This window comes from Prionailurus bengalensis, chromosome C2 (assembly GCF_016509475.1).
Source record: "Prionailurus bengalensis isolate Pbe53 chromosome C2, Fcat_Pben_1.1_paternal_pri, whole genome shotgun sequence".
Taxonomy (NCBI): Eukaryota; Metazoa; Chordata; class Mammalia; order Carnivora; family Felidae; genus Prionailurus; species Prionailurus bengalensis.
The window spans coordinates 118,822,234-118,843,917 of NC_057350.1; the positions used below are offsets into that span (position 1 = coordinate 118,822,234).

Genomic DNA, 21,684 nt, shown 5'->3' on the forward strand with positions numbered 1-21,684 from the left:
GTAGGAAATTGTTTGTGATCTTCGATTACAGTAAGGGATAAAGGCATATCTCTGAGCACACGTGAAAAAACATGACTTGCAAATTAACATCTGTCAGGTGGGCAAACCTTTCATAAAACATAATTTCAGGGCTGCCGGGGTGGCTCAGTTGCTTAAGCAGTCGACTCTTGATTTAGGCTCAGGTCATGATCTCATGGTTGTGCAACAGAGCATGGTTGAGGCTCCCTACTGGGCAGGGAGCCTGCTTGGGATTCTCTCTCTCCCTCTGCCCTTCCCCCACTCGTGTGCACATATGCACTCTCTCTCAAAAAAAATTAGAAACAAAAGTTTCATAAATTATAATGGCTATACTATTTAGATACTACGCTTGATCTTAGCCAAAAGGCCGAGAAGTGATTATACTATTTAGATAATTATGGCTTTAAAGATTCTTTAATGAAGCTGGAGAAAAAAAACATTCATGGAAATATCAGATAGCTATTTTATTACTAGAGCCAGCAATAATGTTACTATTATAAATCTCCATTTAATTTATCTGATGTTTCTTTATGTCACATTGTTTTAACCTTACAAGAATTTTCTGAGGGAAAGAGGTTTGATATGATTCCATTTAGAATGGAAGAGACTGAGGTTCTGTGTGATTCCTTTAAAAAAATTTTTTTTTTCAACGTTTATTTTTGGGACAGAGAGAGACAGAGCATGAACGGGGGAGGGGCAGAGAGAGAGGGAGACACAGAATCGGAAACAGGCTCCAGGCTCCGAGCCATCAGCCCAGAGCCTGACGCAGGGCTCGAACTCCCGGACCGCAAGATCGTGACCTGGCTGAAGTCAGACGCTTAACCGACTGCGCCGCCCAGGCGCCCCCTGTGTGATTCCTTTTAACAGGCCATACCATTTGAAGTGTTTGAAGAACACTGAGAGGGATTTTTTTTCTAGCTCTGACATGGGTCTAAATTTCTTGCATTATAGAATAATAGGTAACAGCTCAGCTCCACCCTAGTATAAAACTCTGTCATATCCACTCTTGTTCTGAAATATAAAAATATTGTGTCCTATGACACCTAGTACAAACCACAGATAGGGTGTGATTTAGGATACGGTGGTCAATATCTGATTTTGGCTGTGAGTACTAGAATAATAAGATTTTAAGTCTTTTCTCTTACAGTATCATACAAATGTGTACCTCCAGAGAATGGGCACTGAAGTATAAAATTGCAAGGACTGTTAATGCGCATATACCAATGGAGATGACATTATCATATCATATAAAGCTGGAATGAGAATCTCTTGTTTAAATATGTAAACAAGTCAAGCCACTCACTGTGTATGATGTAGGCAATTTGCGAAATTATGCAAAGTGTTAAAGGTTACCAAGACATGTTAATACACTGAGGCACAATTTAATGCTTGGTGTGTTTTCCAAATGTGCATAATTTACGCCTTGGTACTGTTTTTTATGATGTGTGACAAATATCCCCAATGCCAAGTGATTAATTTCCAAGCAATAGGGAGCTTTTTTCCCCATCTTGCTTTGGTAAACTTTTGGACGAGCCCAGACTGACAGGCTTTTGCCATGGCTCTGAGCAGGCCACCTTGGTCTTGGCCTTGGCCATCTGGACAGAGGCGATGGTATCAGACATCCCTCAGCTACTATGTTCATCTGAACTTTGAGAGAATGTAGTACATTTGGCTGTTTAATGTCCTGTATCGATATTATGCTCCACTGTCTGTTTGCATAGACTCAAGACTCAAGACCTTCTCTGTTCAAGAATGTCTGGGGCGCCTGGGTGGCTCAGTCAGTTGAGGGTCTGACTTCAACTAAGGTCACGATCTCATGGTTCATGGGTTTGAGCCCTGTGTCAAGCTCTGTGCTGACAGCTCGGAGCCTGGAGCCTGCTTCCGATTCTGTGTCTTTCTCTCTGCCCCCTGCTTGCACTCTGTCTCTGTCTCTCTCAAAAATAAATAAATATTAAAAAAAAAAAGAAGGGAATTTCTGGATGGCCTCTAGAACTTGACCAGGTCCTCTGTGAATATCCCTATCTTTGTCTCCATGGGAATTTTGATTATGGGTCTCAAATTTCAAAATAAAGCTAACTAATCATTTCTGTACATGACGATCAATTCACATTCTCTTTTAAAATTTTCTTGGCCATCTTTAAAAGATGTACCTCTCAGAGGTGAAATGGAATAGCGTGTGTTGACAGAAACAGAAAAAGGACGAAAATAAATGGCATAAGCAAAATATACTGCAGCACAGAGATAAGAAGAGATGTATACAAAACAGTCTGTCATTCATTAAAAAAAAATCCCATAGCCTTTAGGCTGAGATCTACAGGGAAAAAAATAGCAGCAGAAAAAGGAGTCTACCTGCCAAATATATGGTACAGTGTTCATTACTAAATTGAAAGCCCTTGTAGGGTTATGATATAAATGTTACTGTGTCAGTTGAGTCAAAGTTCTGTTGAGTGTGTACTGTTGAGAGCCTGCAACCTCACCACTGTATCCACTGCAAGGTCCCCCTATATTCTGACCCTGGGGGAGGCTCCAGACCATGTAGCAAACTCCATGTGCTATGCCAGACCTAGAACTTGTCTTAATTACTACAGTATCGACTTGGGAGTGGAGCAGAATTGCTGGAGTGCTGTTCGAAGACAACAAAATAAGTGGGCAGTAATAGTGGCAGATCAGAAGAATTGGTTCAGACCAAGTATTTGAGGCTCACCTTCAACAGCGAAGGTAAAAGAAACTTGGCGGTAAGTTTTCTGTTTGCCAGCCCTGTGACAGGATCGTGATGTGCCTAGTTCTGATGAGCAGTGACCTTTTAGAGTTGGGGAGAGTTGGCACATATGAGATATGAGTACATCCTTATCACTAAGTGAATATATACCTGACAAAGGGGAACATACTCTCCTGTCATGCACAAAATAACAATGATAATAACTAAAACTTATTGAGTGTTTTACTATGTGGCAGGCATTATTCTGAGACTCCTTTCTATGCTACTTAATTTTGACACAAACCTAACATGCCAGATGCAAATTCTCAACCCTTAATCATTCATGCTACTGATCACTGTAAACTTACTTAAGTATTTAAATACTCTGATCCATGAGATAAAAAGCAATGAACTAATTAAAAATGAAAGTAGGAAACAAGCATTTGGATTAGGCTTTCTAGGAGCATTCCAGAGTTTTGAGAATAGTTAGACATGCATTTGGACATAAATTTTCAAGAAAAATATTTTTTCATTTATGAAAATAGGAGGCCATGTGATTCTCTGTGGAAATTTTAGGTAGAGACAAGATTCAAAGCTATGAAATTTTAAATGGAATAGAGGAGTGTTCTCAACCTTAGCCACACATTGGACTCACTTGGGGAACTTTAAAAACTTACAAATGTCTGAGTTCCACTCCAGATATTCTTACTGAATTGGTGCCATATGTGGGTTTCTGGAAGCTGGCCAGGTGGCATCCACTGCAAAATCTCAAGACTTGACTTGAGGGTAGCTTCTGGTAAAGCCTAAGCACTCAGGAGGAATCAGGGTGACCTGGGTTGGAAATCACAAATCCGCATGTATGAATTGTTTGATTTTGGAAGATGAACTTTTACCTTCTGAGATTCAGTCTTCCCATGTATACTATGGGGATAATAATAGCACTTTGAATTTGCAGAATGCGCACGAATCTCTTGGCAATGCATACATGTCTTTTAGCGTAGTGCTTGGCATTTCATGATCACTCAAAAACACTGCAGGCGGATAATAGGTGAGAGTTTCCCCCCAAATTATGAGACAGTGACATGGAAAATCAGTAAGGCAGAGCTATTACTGAGTTTAATGCTTGAATTGATGATCTCTATGCATGTTAAATGATACATATTTACCTATTTATCTATAAGCTATCTTTCCATTCGTCTATCAATTATTAGCTAACTAGCAAACTAATAGCTTTTGTAGAGCAGGGATTCCTCCTCATTTGCTTGGTACTAACTTAGATTCCAAGGCACATTAGAGAGTCAGATGACATGAAAATGTAAATAAGGCAGCTTTACAGAATTATTTTCCTATCTTCCCTCCCACCCTGAGAATCTTCACAATCCCCAATGTCTCAGTCTTCTGGGATCTCTCTCTGCCTTACCTCAGTCTTGCTTACTGAAATGTCCATTAGGAAATCCAAGACCTCTTTTTGACTACCCTGGAGAAGGCATTTAATTTGTTAACATGTTAGTCACATTGGCCATTGTTCTAAGAGGCCCAGAACCATGAGTCATTCTATCTTTCTGTGAGGTCTTGTACTGACTCCTGACTAAGAGTCAACATCTGCTTTTCTGATTCTGCTTAATTCCCTATTTCCTGGTTCATAACCATGACCATGTGGAAGTTTCAGGTTTTTGACTGCCATAAGCTACTGTCCCCAAGTAATGGCAGATGAGCAAGTGCTTTAGGACGTGACATCACTCAAGAATACATGCTTATGAGTTACTGCAAATGTCTTGGCTATTAACCTTCTTCACTGGGCCAGATATATTTTAAAATGTCTCACTTTTCCATTGTATCAGAGTTAAGGGAGTCTGATTAAAGTGGGCATATGTCCTTTTTTAATTAATTAATATGAAAACACAGCAGTAAAGATGCTTGCTGATAATAAAGGAACCATTTTTTAAAAATCTAACATTTACTAACTTAAGCAATTCATAATTGTTCTTTAAAGAAATAATTTTTTAATGTTGTTTTATCTGGCCACATTCCATTCATTCTACATGTGTTAGTTTAAGCATCATAACAAACTTGTGAAATTGATGCTATTACTATGTCTAGTTTACAGCTAAAAAACCAAGGACATCCAATTAGAAACTGATGGAGAAAAAAATTAAATGTAGGCAATCTGGTTCCCAAAAATGGATTCTTTAACATTATACCCTCTTATCAACAGCAAAGGTTTACCAACACAGTAATCCCCTAACAGCATGCAAAAAATTCCTTTTTATTTTTTCTGGCATTTAATCACGGTCAAGTGATAATACTGGGTTCATTGTTCCTTTCTTTATTTAACTCTGTTAAGCGATGCCTTGCAGGGAGGTCCCTGATCATGAAGTTATTAATAATGAAAGTTTTCTTTCTAGTGTTCAAAATACGCAACCTGAAGCAATGGTCCTCTGATACAACATTTTTCTTTTGGAGCTCCATTTTCCTTCTGAAAGTCATTTCCCTTGGGCAGATTTTTCCAATTAGATAATTGTCTCTCAGGTAAAACTCGGCTTCCAGCTTTTTCAGCGGTTACTCAAAATCTGACATTTTTTTTTTGTCTGATTGCCTTTTAAAAGCTAAAATCCTGAGTTTTTGTAAATTTTTCTTGCATAAACTGTTTAAATTGGACCTAGTGATAACTTCATTTATGAGAAGTTTTTAAAGGCTCCAACTAATTTTCATACAGAAATATCCTAGATAGAGTAACTCCTCCTCAACTTGGAACCGTCTTTGTTGGTAGGTAATTATTACCTAAATATCACCAGTCCTAAACTATATGGACACAAAGGAAATCACATTAATCTTCATAGCTCAAATGTCTAGTCTTACCAACTGAATATGCAGAAATTCCACACAGTTCCCTCTGGTGTTTCTCCTGGACCACAGAGGTGCCCTTGTGGGAATTCACACACCTGTCTTTTGCATTACCAGATGGCATCCATCAACTCCATTCCTTCCTGTTCTGACTTCTCTGTGAAGCTCCTGGAAGTGTAGCATCAATATGGTTGGTGGCAAAGTGCATAATGAGAATATTATAAGAACACCAACGAGCACATGAAGGACACTGTCCAAGGCTGTGTCTCACGCCGCCCATCCCTGTAGGGCTGGAGATGTGCTAAGTTCTGCGTAGATGAGGAGGAATTACACTCTCCAAGTCTGCATTGCCCTGTGTTACCTCAGTCCAGGAACAGCAATATTTCTACCCAGTGTCTCTTAAAAATAGCAATCTATTTTCTGGCCCTGAACCATTTTTCATAAAGGGCTTAAAACTTGTCCAAGTGATTGGGCAGGGAACAGCTGCCCTAAAATAATAACCATTTCTTTCCATCGGTTTTCTCTCCCCTGGGCCCCTTTATGAAAACTAATGTCAAAGTTCCTTTCTCAACCTTCTGTGTAATGTGTACCTCTTCCCTGTGCAGAGACTGGAGTGTGAGTTACATAATTCCACTCAGCAGACACACTTATTCCAGGATTTACTTCTATTTACTTTTCCGTGGCTAACAGCATTTTGATTCAACCAAATCATGACTCATTTCTGTTGGGGAACAATTAGAAAAAGAGAAAGAAAAACCTGGAAATAGCAATGGGAAATGAAGCAGACAACAGAGGTTAAGAATAGAGGATCTGCAATTAAGTCTCGGGGCTATAAAGGTCAGCCAGAGTGTTAGATCTGCACTCGTGAGATTATTAGAAAAATGGAATTTAGGTGTGTTCTGTGGAAAAACAAATACAAACCTTTTAGTGTGATGTCATCTTCACCTGAGCTAGGATTCTATAACCCCAAATGTTGGGGAAGCCTGTTGAAAAATACCTTTTTAGCATAAATGAGTGCATTACATAAAGATACCTTCCATTCTTCCATCTCCAACAAAGTATTCACTTTCAGGACTGTAGGGAGATTACAGAGGATATTAATAACTCTAAACCATGTATCAAACACCCATTAACATTTGTGTGGAATCTCAGATCCTAGAAAATGAAAACACTTCTGGGCGTGTGTATTTTCTGCAACCAAGACAAAAAATTTAAAAAAATCTGGATGAAGGTGTTGGTAAGAGAAAATCTAAGGCTGTTATCTAGTGAACAAAGGGACAGTAAGTGGAAATGAATTTTAATGTCTCATTATTAGTAATTTGGGATGTGCAAAACACCTTTTATGTTTTACTCTAGTAAAATCTTTTCATTTTAGTGATTGCAAAAGTCCCTTTTGCATGTAACTTTGATCTTCTGAATCCTGTTTTCCCCAGAGGATCTTATGCTTCTCGATGAGTAAGACAGGGTCTGCTTTTTTCTCTTTACAACTCATCTTCATAAGGTGAATGGCTGGCTAGGAGGTGTCATAGAATTTCAAATAATTCATCCTTTTGGATTACGAAGAATTATATTTTTGTGAGTTTAATGAAAATTCCGTTATCATCAAGGACATGCTTTATTCTTTTAGCAGGACCTATGTTTGTTTTTGAAAAATCTGTAATATTGGTCTCCACCATGTTTGTGTGTGTCATCAGAGAGCAGTAATAAAGGAGGCACTGTGTATCAGGGTCACGTACCACAGGATCAGCTGAAAACCTCACCATCCGCTTGTTAGAGAGTGTGTGATTTGAGGGTGACAGAGCATCCTCTCAGATCTCTCCACTCATTCCTGATGGCTGAGAGGACGAGATCCTTTCACCTAGGGTACTGGTTTAGATGTTAACAGGAGCATATCTCTTTTTCATGTGAACTTCATTAGCTCAAAGAAAGAGTGGGAAGCTTGAATTTGTAAGACAAAAGAGAAGGGGGAAATTTTCTAAGGAAGGGGTTTGGGAAAGGAGATTAGTAGGTAGAAGAGGGAAGAAGAGGAGGGAGAATTATGAAGGAGAGAGAAGGAGAGAAATTGAGTGGGAAGAGGGAGGAAGGAGGAAAGGAAAAAGATCTTTATGAGCCAATTGCCAAGATCTATAGCCAACCGTTCTGTGGTACATGATGAAAAATTAAGTTAAGGTCAAAATTCCTGCCCTTTGTTCTACTGCTCTGTGAAGATACACCAGATTCTTCCTATTCTCCTATTGTATTTCAGGCGTGTGCTTGATATGGAGAAACTAGCAGGTAAAATGCCCTTAGGAAAAGTGATGGTAACTGTTCAACTTCCAAGGATTCCATGGAGATAGGGTTGTGTGCCATCCCCAGTCCCTCTTAGAAAACAAATGAGTCATCCCTCGTTTCCTACCTGGCAAGCACGGGAAGCTGTGAACTAGAACTCCTGGACAGCAAGGACTATTTCTACAAGATTAAAGGGAAGGGGACCGATTACTGATGGCAGTCAAGGTAGGAAACAGAAACACTAACAATGAATGCTCACAGGTGACTAAAATCAGTCAAAGTGATGGCTGAAAACTCACCAAAAGTAGCTGTTTTCAGAGAGAATTTACTAGATGTTGAAAGGACTAAAGTTTAGAGGCTGGTGAAGTAATTCCATATTTTATGAGGTCAAAGGTAGACATAGACCCCTTGGAGATCACAAGGAGATCCAGGTACCATCTGAAGACATCTGTGGGAATTTTCTCAGATTTCTGGTAACAGGCAGAGTGAAATTTACCTCATCATTATTAAAAGGCAGTGAGAACAGAGCTAGTCTGAGGAAGCTCTCCCATCATGCCTTCTGTGGCCCATGGCCACCCACAACTATTTGAAAGAAGGGTGTTAGTCCTGAAAGAGTGAGTGTAGTTATTTGGCATATTTAGGATTTAAAGCAGCATTCCTGACATTCAACCCCTCCCTCCTTTGTCCCTAGGCAGTTCCCTCCTGTGAAAATAAGAAACCCTTAGGCTTTCTTGCTGGGACAGTAAAGAGAAGAATGTCAATTTATAGACAGAGTATAGCAAACCCTGAAAGGGATCTTAATGGATTTCTAATCCAACTGTTTTAGAGAAAATGTTAACCCAGAAAAGTTTTTTATACATTGTTACAGTTAAGGAGTCAGGGTGAGAACTCATTTCTTATTCCATTTGCAGGATAATATCCTCTACCCCTTGTTGTAAAAGTTACAAAGTGGAGTGGAAAAACCCTGAACAAAAATGTTTTTAGATTCTTTGTTATTTAAATTATTTCTTCTTGTTAAAATCCCCATGGGGTATACGTATTGTGTAACTTTTGCACTAAATCCACACTGTATACTGAGAAACAAAAATTGTTCCATTAAAAAAAAAGAAGGAAATGAATGTACTAGAAGTGTGTTGATTCTCTAATCAGCTGACCAGAAACTCAATATATCAGAGGGTTTAGTTGTGAAAATTGATTTTCTAGGTCTAAATATTTTATAGGTGATTTTACCTAATACTATTTCCAGAGATATCTATTGGAGATATGTAGGCAGTTTGCTAAAAAGTTACTAGTTGAGAATGGAAGTCTGTGTGGTCCCCTGACCACATACATGAACTGATGTATGTGATTGCATGGTCCTGAATGAGGCAGTGTATTGTGTAATTTTATGTTACTACATATGCTATTCTTAGACCTCCTATTACACTGAGGTTCTCTATAATAATGACAGATGTATGATTCATCAGGTTGTCATAAAAAAGATGAAAGACTTTAGGAAGCAAAAAGAATGTGGTGAACACTAAAGAATACATGTGAATGCAATAAGGAGGCCTCAGGATTTTGTTTAAAAATGTAAGAATTTAAGAAAACATTGAGCCTTTTAACCTTTTATTCCACAAATAGTTTTAAGTAGCTTATTATGTGAATATGCATTTAATTTATATTTAAACTTAGAGTTGACTAATGTTGCATTTTATTGAATGGTGACTGCACCAGTCTGTTCCAGCATGAAACAATTCCAGTCAGATGGCTCAACTGAAGACTTTACTGAAAGGACTGATTTACAGAGGTGTGAGCAAAGACAAGAAAGTCAGAAAGTGAGATGCGGGAGCCCAAGATAATCAGCAGTGGGAAGCTGTTACTACCCCTTAGGGAGTAATGAACTTTTAAAGCCTAATAAGGAGAGCCATGGGTAAAGCGCCAACTCTTAGGGCCATAGTCATGAAGGCATACAAGCAATGCCAGAAAACATGGACTTGGCATCTGTGTGTGTTGGGGGAGGTCAGAGGCTAGGAATGTGGTTGTAGGGAAAGGAAGAAAATTACCCCAATATCCCCTTTCTCCTCCCAGTCTTTGATCTCTTGCCCATGCCTTCCTTTAGCCAAACCCACTGGAAATGAGAAAACAAGAAACGTGGGTAATACATCCCCTAAGGGTCTACTGCATAGGGCACACAGCAAGGCAGAAAGAGGTGGAGAATGGGTCTGAAAACAGAGAGACGAGAGAATGACCACTGTGATCTCAGATGTTAAGAATCACATTGCTCTTTCTATGGATCCAGGCCAGCAGAGAGATGATGGGTGAAAACATGCTGATCTAATGCAGAAGGAGGGCAGTGAAGGAGTCCACCACTGATAGAGTCAGAAATGTGTTCACAACACAGCATGACAATATGAGTATGGAATAATTGCTTCTGGTGTCCTCTTTATTACCTGGGAGCAGATGGGAAAGACTGATGTGAAGGAAGTCTCTTAATAACACAAAAGTCAAAGATGTGTTCCTGGGGGAGAAAGCATGTTTATTAAGAAGACCATTGGACAGACAGTCTAGATGCTTTATACTCGGCGCTAGCTGGATTGTATAATCTTACAATAGGAAAAGATAGGATAAAATTGGCAGAGAGGGAAAGGATAGGACCTTAGTTCCCTAGGTGGGGAAAAACACATATTTTGGAACAACGCTGGGAGCTTCTGACCACAGGAAATTCCTGGGGTGTAAGGTTCCTCCTAAGAATGTAACAGACACCACCTACCCCCCTTAGGTTCCCCTTAGGAATTTGACAAAAGATGTAACTAAAAATAAGTAGTAGACCATAAAACGTATGACCCACAAGGAATGATGTGGCCATAGCCACCCCTCATACAATGGAATCGAGCCAGGCGGGAATGGACAGCCCAGCACCTAGAGCTATCCAGCCAATAAGGGTAGGACCTGAGAAGGAACAAGGGGAAGAGAAATGAATGCTGACCAGAACCTTATAAAACAGAGTCCCTTGCCTATGGTTGGGGGTATTCACCTTCCAATGCCCCTTTCTGTACTTCATACTACTCTTACTTTCTAATCTTCTACTCTAGTAAACTTGTGCCTGCTGCTCATTTGCGTTCACCTCTTCATTCTTGGAAGCGGCAAGACAATGAACCCTGGGTACTGAGGTAAAAAAATCCTGCAACAATCGGGCTACCTAATGTCTCTGAAAATCAGTTAACATGCTGTGAAATGAAGAGGCTGGATCCTGAGAACCTCTGGATTTAGAATGTTGACTTCTTTTATTAGTCTCCCTAAAAATGTTGTCTTCTTTCATTATTGGAAGATTAACCTCCCAGAACATTAAACTGATGTCACATTAGTTTTGCTTGAATTTTCCTAGGCCTTAATGTCATGTTAGATTCTTCCATCACATTTTCTAGTGTTTATCACCAAATTCTCAATTTTCTTTCTCTGACGTTTTACTCAGATTTGCTCTTTCTCCTCCATTCTGATTTGATCCAGGCCCTGCCACTTTGCAGCTGGAGCTCTATAGCAACCTTCTTAGGACCTGAATAATCCAGCCTTCTTATGCTGTTGTTATAAAAAAGGGAAAATGGTTAATGGACTCTTCATAGTAAGATCTCAAAAGTAGACACATAGAAATGAACTAAAATACCCATATTTTAATTTAAATCCAGCAAATCTTTATCAAGTACATTCTATTATAATCGGTTTTCTATCACTTACAGGGTTGTAAAACAGCTCAAAGATGAAAGGGTGCAGATCACCATAGACTGGGGTACCCCAAAGGGTACGGTGGACACTACAAGATGCTCAGTTAACCCCCACCCTGATTTCTTTAGTCATTTCAACATCTTTCACGATTTAATCAAAGTCAGAAACATTGTTTAATAAATCACTCATAAGTTATTCATTTGAAATAAATTCCCATGTTGAAATATTTGTCCTTTTTTGGTTTCTAGTCCTCAGCATTTCTATTGTAACAGTTTTCTTGCTGTGAGGTTTTAGCAAGAAAATGAATTTGCCAGGATGCCTGCCAAGGTGGCTCAGTCGGTTAAGTGACCGACTTCAGCTCAGGTCCTGATCTCACGGTTTGTGGCTTCAAGCCGCCTGTTGGCCTCTGTGCTGTCCGCTCAGAGCCTGGAGCCTGCTTCAGATTCTGTGTCTCCCTCTCTCTCTGCCTCTCCCCGGCTCACGCTCTGTCTCTATCTCAAAAATAAATAAATATTTAAAAAGAAAAGAAAATGCATTTGCTTATCTCTTTGCCCTGATATGCAGTGGCACCCTGTACCCCAACCACATACTGTCCATGTTTCTTTGCAATCTTCTTTATGTTTGTGTCTTACCTTCCAACTTTATCTCTTGCTTATCCTCATCAATCTTCAATCTTCTAAGGAATGATGGCCCTTAAGGAAAACTCATTCATTCCATGCTGGATGCTGGGTTCTCAGAATTTGCTCCCTCTTCCTCCCATCTATCTAGGTATGATTCAGTCTTCAGGGTAACTGGCTAGTGCTCTCTTTTCCAGTTGACTACTAAATGCTCCAGTTCATTCTCGGGTCTTGAATTTTAGTCTGCTACTGAATTGGGCCTTTCACTGTTTTCTGATCAGTCCATATGTTTTCATTTTACGTATTTAACCTCTGACAGGCCACGTATTAACCTCTGACAGTTACGTATTTAACTCTCTGACAGGCCACAACTATGAGTTTGCCAGCACAACCAATTTAAAATGGAATTTGAACACCTCTAAAGGAACATACCCTCTCCTCCCTTTCCCTGAACTTCCTCCGTATACTACCATTATACATCCAGGCATACATACTGTTGTGCTCTCTTTCTAGACCCAAAGGCACTTGACTTTGGTTCCTTGTTACAGAGAGTGACGAATACAAGCTACTTGTTGTCAGGAGTTTTGTTTTATATTGCACTTATTTCCTTTTCACAGTCCCTGGCTTAGCTGTGTGAGTATGTGTGTGTTTACATACGGATTGATTCTTTTTATAAGTCAATCAGGAATACGCCTTTGGTAAAGATCTAATAAAATAGTGTTAGATTGAAGTGTTTGGATATTTTAAGATTAAGAAATAGCCTGTTCAATTATGGGAAAAAAAAAAAAAGAAAAAAGGAATATGCCCTTTGGCTGTGTGAAAAGCCACTGATAATAACATGAATTCACATTTGCGTATTCTGGAGCTTGCAAGTATTAGTAAATACATTTCCCATTAAATTCTCGTAATTATCTGGTTGTCTCTATTTTACAGATGGGCACACTGAGTCCTAGGTAAATTAAAGGCCTTGCTAAAACTCACAACTAATCAGCAACAGGTCTCCTTGTTTTTACATCATGCATGTGAAGAAATTCAAATAAATGAAATTCATGCACATGCTTTTGTTTCTAATGGAAAGGAAAATCGCATTTAAAAAGTGCTGCAGGCATTTTAGTTGGGTGTTTTGCTAAGGAGCACTGAGAAAATGAAAGTAGGAAAATCTTTAGTTTTGCAGATGACCTGAAAGCGTTTTATCTGTAAACACACTATTTGGTCTGTGAAATGAGCATCACCTCTACCCACATTTTTTAATTCTATCCTATTTCCCGATTTCTTTCACCCCTCTTCCACTGTTCTTTTCTCACAAGGTTAAAAAGAACACACGCAGCTATCTACCCAGAGCAGACTCACACACAAACAGGAATTTAATTTTAAAAAGGCCAAGAAATGATAAATAAGAGAAGCAGCTAAATATGTTAGATTTTTCATTAGCTCCACTCTTAGAATTCATTAGATACACTGAGGGATTACTTTTAAGACCATCCTTATTTCTGTAAGATACCAAAGTAGACACAGCGTACTTATTTTTCATAAGTGATTTAATCTAAACTTGAAGTAGTTCCTAGTGATATTGACATAGGTTACATTAAAACTTTGTGCACCCTTTCAAAAGATTAGAAACAAATAAACAAGTTGACTGCTGAATTTATTAGAAATGTAAATGAGTTGAGGAAATGGGGGTTCTGAAAAGCATGGAAATACATGCAGCTTTCTGTGGGTATGAGTCGATTCATGCACAAAAGGTTTCTTATTTAGAAATACACTCAGTTTAGTCAGCATCACAGGGAAGAAACTGTTTCACCAAAACTGAATTTTCTTAATAACTGAAACTTTCTATTTAGAGGACCAACACTTTAGTTTTTATTATGGGTAACAGGATTTCCCAAATATGTCATACTCTTTTATGAATTCTTAACTAGGGAGCACTTTATACATCATTATAAAATGGTTCATGATTATGAAATTGATGAGAATACTCTGTTAGAAACACAGCTTCAGAAACTATTAAAATGTGAAGGATTATTTACTCTCCCACCCACCCTCAAACTGCTAAGATGTTTGAATGTTTCCATTTGCTTTTTTAAAATTCCTTTCTCCCCCTAAATTTTTAAGAAAAAAAAATTATTTATTTATTTTTGGTAACTCTTAACAAAAACATTTTTTTTAATGTTTATTTATTTTCGAGAGAGAGATGGAGAGAGAGGGAGAGAGCATGAGTGAGGGAGGGGCAGAGAGAGAGGGCGACAGAATCCGAAGCAGACTCCAGGCTCTGAGCTGTCAGCACAGAGCCCGATGTGCGGCTAGAACTCACAAACCGTGAGATCATGACCTGAGCTGAAGTAAGACATGTAACCAACTGAGCCACCCAGGCGCCCCAGAAAAAATTTTAAGCATACAACAAAGTTGAAAGAATTTTGCAGTGAACATCCATACACTCAAAGCCTAGATTGTACTATTGACATTGTACTATACAATGTGCTCACTTTATCACCTATCTGTACATCTATGCATCCCTCTCTTCATTCATCCACCTACCTGATTTTTTAAATTCATTTCACAGTAATTGCAACTGTTAGTATGCTTCTCTCTGAATAATTAAGCATGCAATTCATTCATTAGAGTTCAGTATTTGATAATGTTTCTTCTGAAATAAAATTTGTGTAACGATGACATACAAATCTTAGGTGTACAATTGCTGAGTTTTGACAAGTATGTATACACACACAGCCTAAACCTTATCGAAAGTTCATTTTGTTTTTTGGTTTTTAGAAAAATTGCAGTAAAATACACACAATATAAAATATACCATCTTAGCCATTTTTTAAGTGCACAGTTCTGTGGTATTAAATGCATTCATCATATTGTACAGCTATAAGCACCACCCATCTCCAGAACTTTTATATCTTGTAAAACTGAAAATCTGTACCCATTAAACAATAACTCCCCATTCACCCTTCCTCTCATCCCCTGGAGGCCACTGTTCTACTTTCTGTCTCTATGATTTTGACTTTCATTACCTCCTTTAAGTGGAATCACACAGTACTTATCTTTTTGTGACTTATTTACTTTTATTTCACTTAGTGGAATGTCCTAAAGGTTCATCCATGTTGTGCTTATCTTAGAATGTCCTTCTTTTCTGGAGCACCTGGGTGGCTCAGTGGGTTGTCTGATTTCAGCTCAGGTCATGATCTCAAGGTTTGTGAGTTCCAGCCCTGTGTCAGGCTCTGTGCTGACAGCTCAGAGCCTAGAGAATGCTTCAGATGCTGTCTCTGTCTCTCAGATGCTGTCTCTCTCTCTCTCTCTCTCTCTCTCTCTCTCTCTCTCTCTCTCTGTTCCTCCCCTGCTTGCACTCTGTCTCTCTCTCAAAACTTAACATTAAAAAAAAAAAAAGAATGTCCTTCCCTTTTAAGTCTGAATAAATTCTGTCATATTCTATCAAAGCATATTTTGTTTATTCATCTGTCAATGGATATTTGGTTGCTTCTATATTTTAGTTAATATGAATAATGGTGCTGTGAACATGAATGTATGAATATCTCTTTGAGACTCTGCTTTCAATTCTTTTGGGTATATATTCAGAAGTGGAATTGCTAGACCATATGGAAATTTTATTCTTTATTTTTTGAGAAATTACCATATTGTTTTCCACTCCTCTGACCCATTTTATATTCCCATCAGTAGAGCACAATAGATTCAGTTATTCCACATCCTCACCTAGACTTGTTATTTTCTGATTTCTTGATAGCAGTATTATAGTATAGTAGTAGTAACTAGTCGTAGTATAGATAGTATTTTTTTTTAATTTTTTTTTTAACGTTTATTTTTGAGACAGAGAGAGACAGAGCATGAACGGGGGAGGGGCAGAGAGAGAGGGAGACACAGAATTGGAAGCAGGCTTCAGGCTCTGAGCCATCAGCCCAGAGCCTGACGCGGGGCTCAAACTCACGGACCGCGAGATAGTGACCTGGCTGAAGTCGGACGCTTAACCGACTGTGCCACCCAGGCGCCCCTAGATAGTATTTTTTATTGGTCATTTGTATATCTTCTTTGGAGAATATCTATTTGAGTCTTTTGCTCATTTTTGATCGGGGTTTTGGTTGTTTGGGTTTTAGGAATTCTCTATATATTTTGGATATGAATCTCTTATCAGATATATGGTTTGCAAGTATTTTATCCCATTCTATGGATTGCCTTTTTTCTGTTGATAGTGGCTTTTGATGCACAAAGTTTTAAAGTTTTCTGGAAATCCAGTTTATCTATTTTTCTTTTGTTGCCTGTGTCATTGGTGCCATATCCAAGAAATCGATGCCGAAATCCAATGTCATAAGATTTTTCCCTATATTTTCTTTTAAAAATTTTAGGGTCTTGAGTCTTACATTTGGGTCTTTGATGTGTTTTGAGTAAATTTTTGTATATGTGTTAGGTAAGTGTTCAAGTTCATTCTTTTGCATATGGATATCCAGTTTTCCCACCATCATGTATTGAAAAGACTGTCCTTCCCCCATTGGATGATCTTGACACTCTTGTCAAAAATCACTTGACCATATGTGAAGATTTTTTCTGTACTCTCTTTTCTATTCCATTGATCTATATGTCTGGTTTTATTCTAGTATGACACTATCTTGATTACGGTAGCTTTGTGGTAAGCAAAGTTTGTTCTACTTTGAAATCAGGAAGTGTGTGTCCTTTAAATTGACCTTAAATTTTAAGATTATTTGTGCTTTCCAGGGTTTCTTGAGAATCTATATGATTTTTGGATTTCTATACGAATTGTCATTGGGATTTGGTAGAAACTGCACTGAATCTGTACATCACTTTGTGTGTTACTGAATATTAGCAATATTACATCTTCTAATCCATGACATAGGATGCTTTTCCATTTATTATGTCTTCTTTAATTTCTTTCAACAATATTTTGTAGTTTTCATTGTGTAAGATTTTCATCTTTTTGGTTAATTCCTAAGTGTTTTACTCATTTGTCTATTCAGATTTTCCATTTCTTCATGATTTAATCTTGTTGGTTTTGTATTTCTAGGAATTTGTCTATTTCATGTAGGTTATCCAATTTGTTGACACACTATTGGTCATAGTACTTTATTATAATTATTTTCATTGCTGTAGAATCAATAGTAATGTTCCCACTTTCATTTCTGTTTTAGTAATTTGAGTTTTTATTTTTTCTTAGTTAACCTAGCTAAAGTTTTGTCTATTTTGTTGATAATTTCAAAAAACAACTTTTGGTTTTATTGATTTTTCTCTATTGTTTTTCTATTTTGTATTTCATTTATTTATGCTCTAATCTTTATTATTTCCTTCCTTCTGTTAGTTTTGGGGTTAGTTTGTTCTTTTTCTAGTTCCTAAGTTGTGAAGTTAGTTTCTTGATTTAAGATCTTTCTTGTTTTTTAACATAAGCAGTAAATAAATAGCTATCAATTTTCCTCTTAGCACTGCTTTTGCTGCATTCCATATGTTGTGTTTTTGTTTTAATTTGTTGGTAAGTATGTTCTAATTTCCTTAGGGATTTCTTCTTTGATCCATTGGTTATTTTCATGTGTTACTTAATTTCCAGAAACTTGTGAATACTCTACTTTTCCTAACTTGATCTAAGTGTAGATCTAGGTATCTACAGAGATGATACTTTGTATGATATCTATCTTTTATAATATATTGAGTCTTAGTTTGTGGCCTAACATATTGCTTAACCTGGAAAATGTTTCCCATGTGCATTTAAGAAGAATGTGAATGATGTTATCAGGTAGAATGTTCTATGTATGTTTGTTAGATAAAGTTGGCTTATTGTGTTGTTTAAGTTCTTTACTTCCTTACTTATCTTCAATTTGATTGTTCTATCCATTATTGGGAATGCGGAATTGAAGTTACCAACTATTATTATAGAATTATCTACTTTTCTGTTCAATTCTAACAGTTTTTGCTTCATATATTTTAATGGTCTATTCTTAGGTGTTTAAATGTTTACAATATTTTTTCTGTATTGAATCTTTTATTAATATATAATGTCCTTCTTTGTCTCATAATATTTTTTAATTTTAAGTGTATCTTATCTAATATTAATATAACCACTCTTGCTTTCTTTTGGTTACTATTTGCCTGAAATATTTATTTTTATCTTTTCATTTTCAATCTATTTGTGACCTTGCACCTAAAGTGAGTCTCTTATAGGCAGCATATATTTGGGTCATTCTTTTTACCCATTCTACCAATATTCCTGTTTTCATTGAGGAGTTTAATCCATTTACATTTAAAGTAATTACTGATAAGGAGGGGCTTCTGTCATTTTACTGTTTTATATATGCCTTAGAGCTTTTTTTGTCTCATTGTCTACATTTCTGTCCTGTCTAATGTTTAATTTATTTTAGTAAAACTTTCAAATTCCTTTCTCATTTCCTTTTGTGTATATCCTTTAGGTATTTTCTTTGTGACTGCCCTGGGGATTACATTTAACAATCTAAAGTTAAAACTCTCGAATTTGAATTTATAACAGATTGAGTTAAAAAACCAGGATGCCTGGGTGGCTCAGTCGGTTAAGCCATTGACTTTGGCTCAGGTCATGATCTTGCTTGTGGTTTGAGTTGGAGCTCCACGTTGGGCTCTGTCCTAACAGCTCAGAGCCTGGAGCCTCCTTAAGGTTTTGTGTCACCTCCTCTCTCTACCCCTCCCATGCTCATACTCTCGTTCTGTCTCTCAATAATAAATAAATGTTAAAATTTTTTTTTTATGTTTATTCATTTTTGAAAGAGAGAGACAGAGCACAAGCAGGGGTGGGGTGGAGAGAGAAGGGGGACACAGAATCAAAAGCAGGCTCCAGGCTCTAAGCTATCAGCACATAGCCCAATGCGGGGCTGGAACTCACCAGCTGGGAGATCATGACCTGGGCGGAAGTTGGACGCTCAACCGACTGAGCCACCAAGGCGCCCCTAAAGAAATGTTAAAAAAAAAAAAAAAAAAAAAACTACAAAAATTCTGCTCCTTTACAGCTTTGTCCCCATTCCTTTCAGTTGCTGATGACACAAAATTACATCTTTATATATTGTATGTCCCCAAACATATACTATTAATTCTTTAAAATGCTTTAGTATCTCATGTTAGGTAGAAGCAAAAAATAGAGTTACAAATTATTGTTACAATAAGACTAGCTTTTATAATTGCCCATGAATTTACTTTTGATATCTTTATTTTTCATATAGCTTTAAGTTGCTGTCTAATGTCCTTTCATTTCAACCTGTAAGATTCCCTTGGGGATTATTTATAGGGAAGGCATAGTGGTAGCAAATCCCTCAGATTTGTTTATCTGATAATACCTTCATTTTTCTCACAATTAGGAAGGACAATTTTGCCAGATACAGGATTCTTGATGGAGAGCTTTTCTTTTACCATGTTGAACATATTTGGTCCTTGACTTTTAGCCTCCAAAGTTTCTGATGAGAAATCTGCTGCTAATCTTATTGAGGATCCCTTGTACATGATAAGCTGCTTTTCTCCCTGCTTCAAGATTCTCTGTTTTTTGAAAGTTTGATTAAAATGTATCTTGGTGTGGGTCTCTGAGTTCATCTTACTTTGAATTCTTTGATTATCTTAGATGTTTATATTTATGCCTTTCAACAAACGTGGAACGTTTCAGTCATTTTTCATAGATTCTCTCATCACCTTCCTTTACTTCCTCTCATTCTTGCTCTTTTTCTTTCTCTTTCCTTCTTCAAGGAATCCCACAATGCATATGTTGGTCTTCATTCTTCTTTCTATTCTTCTGACTTGCTACATTTCCATTGTCCTATCTTCAAGTTTACTGATTATGCCTCCTGCTTGTTCAAACTGCTTCTGAACCCTTCTTGTGAATTGTTCATTTCAGTTAATGTACTTTTTAGGGCTGGAATTAATTTTGGTTTCTTTTAAAACTTTTCTATCTTCATTGGTTTTCCATTTTTTTTCCCACATGAATTGTTTTTGTAAACTTTCTCTACATATTTCTTCAGTTGTTTGAGCATCTTTAAGATATTTGTTTAAAAGTCTTTAGTAAATCTGTCATCAGGTCTTTTTCAGGAAATTTTTTTTTTCCTTTGAAAGGGCCATACTTTATTTCTTTGCATACCTTGTGATTTTTTTTTTGTTGCTGAAACTGGGCATGTGAATATAATAATGTGATGCTCACAATCAGATTCTCCCCCTCCAAAGGTTTTTTTATTTTTGTTTTTAAACCGTTTTTGCTCTGGTCCTTGCTGATTTCTTTAGTTTTTAATTGAAGTATAATTAACATACAGTATATTAGTTTCAGGTGTACATCTTGATTCAACAATTCTATACATTATTCAGTGCTTACCATGATAAGTGTAGTTACCATCTGTTAGCATATGCCCCTATCATATTATTGACTATATTCCCTATGCTACATTTTTCATTACTGTATTTTATAACTGGGAGTTTGTATCCTTTAATCCTCTTTATTTATTTTGTCCATTACCCCACACACCTCACCTCTGGCAATGACTAGTTTGCTCTCTATATTTAAAAGTCTGTCTTTTCTCTTTAAAAAAAAATTTTTTTTTAACATTTATTTAATTTTGAGACAGAGAGAGACAGAGCACAAACAGGGAAGGGTTAGAGAGAGGGAGACACAGAATCTGAAAGAGACTCCAGGATCTGAGCTGTCAGCACAGAGCCCAATGTGGGGCTCGAACTCATGGACCGCGAGATCATGACCTGAGGCAGTCAGCCACTTAACCGACTGAGCCAGCCAGGCTCCCCTATTTTTTCTCTTTTTAAAAAAAGATTTTACATATGTGGAATCATATGGTATTTGCCTTTTGTTGTCTGAATCATTTAACTTATTTAACTTATTATTTAACTTTTTTTAAATAAATAAAACTTAGCATAATGCCCTCTATATCCACCATGTTGTTGGTGAAAAATGGCAAGATCTCATTCTTTTTTTTTTACGGCTGACTAATATTCTGTTGTATATATACATATACCACGTCTTCTTTTTTTTTTTTTTTCAACGTTTATTTTTATTTTTGGGACAGAGAGAGACAGAGCATGAACGGGGGAGGGGCAGAGAGAGAGGGAGACACAGAATCGGAAACAGGCTCCAGGCTCTGAGCCATCAGCCCAGAGCCCGACGCGGGGCTCGAACTCACGGACCGCGAGATCGTGACCTGGCTGAAGTCAGACGCTTAACCAACTGCGCCACCCAGGCGCCCCTACCACGTCTTCTTTATCCATTCATTTATCAAAGGACACTTGGTTACTTTCATATCTTGGCGATTGTAAATAATGCTGCAGTAAACATAGAGGTGCATGTATCTTTTTCAATTTAGTGTTTTTGTTTTCCTTGGGTACGTATCCAATAGTTGGAATCACTGGATCATATGCTATTTCTATTTTTAATTTGTTGAGAAACTCCAAACTGTTTTCCACAGTGGTCATACTAATTTACATTCTCACCAACAGTACATGAGGGTTCTCCTCTCCAAATCCTCATCAACACTTGCTATTTCTGGCTCTTTTTTAAAGTAGCTATTC

The 21,684-nt window shown here is 37.5% G+C and overlaps 1 pseudogene; it reads right to left on the reverse strand.

The window, feature by feature from the left end:
• Positions 1-309: 309 nt before the first annotated feature.
• On the reverse strand, positions 310-397 carry LOC122492553 (annotated as a pseudogene).
• Positions 398-21,684: the final 21,287 nt, after the last annotated feature.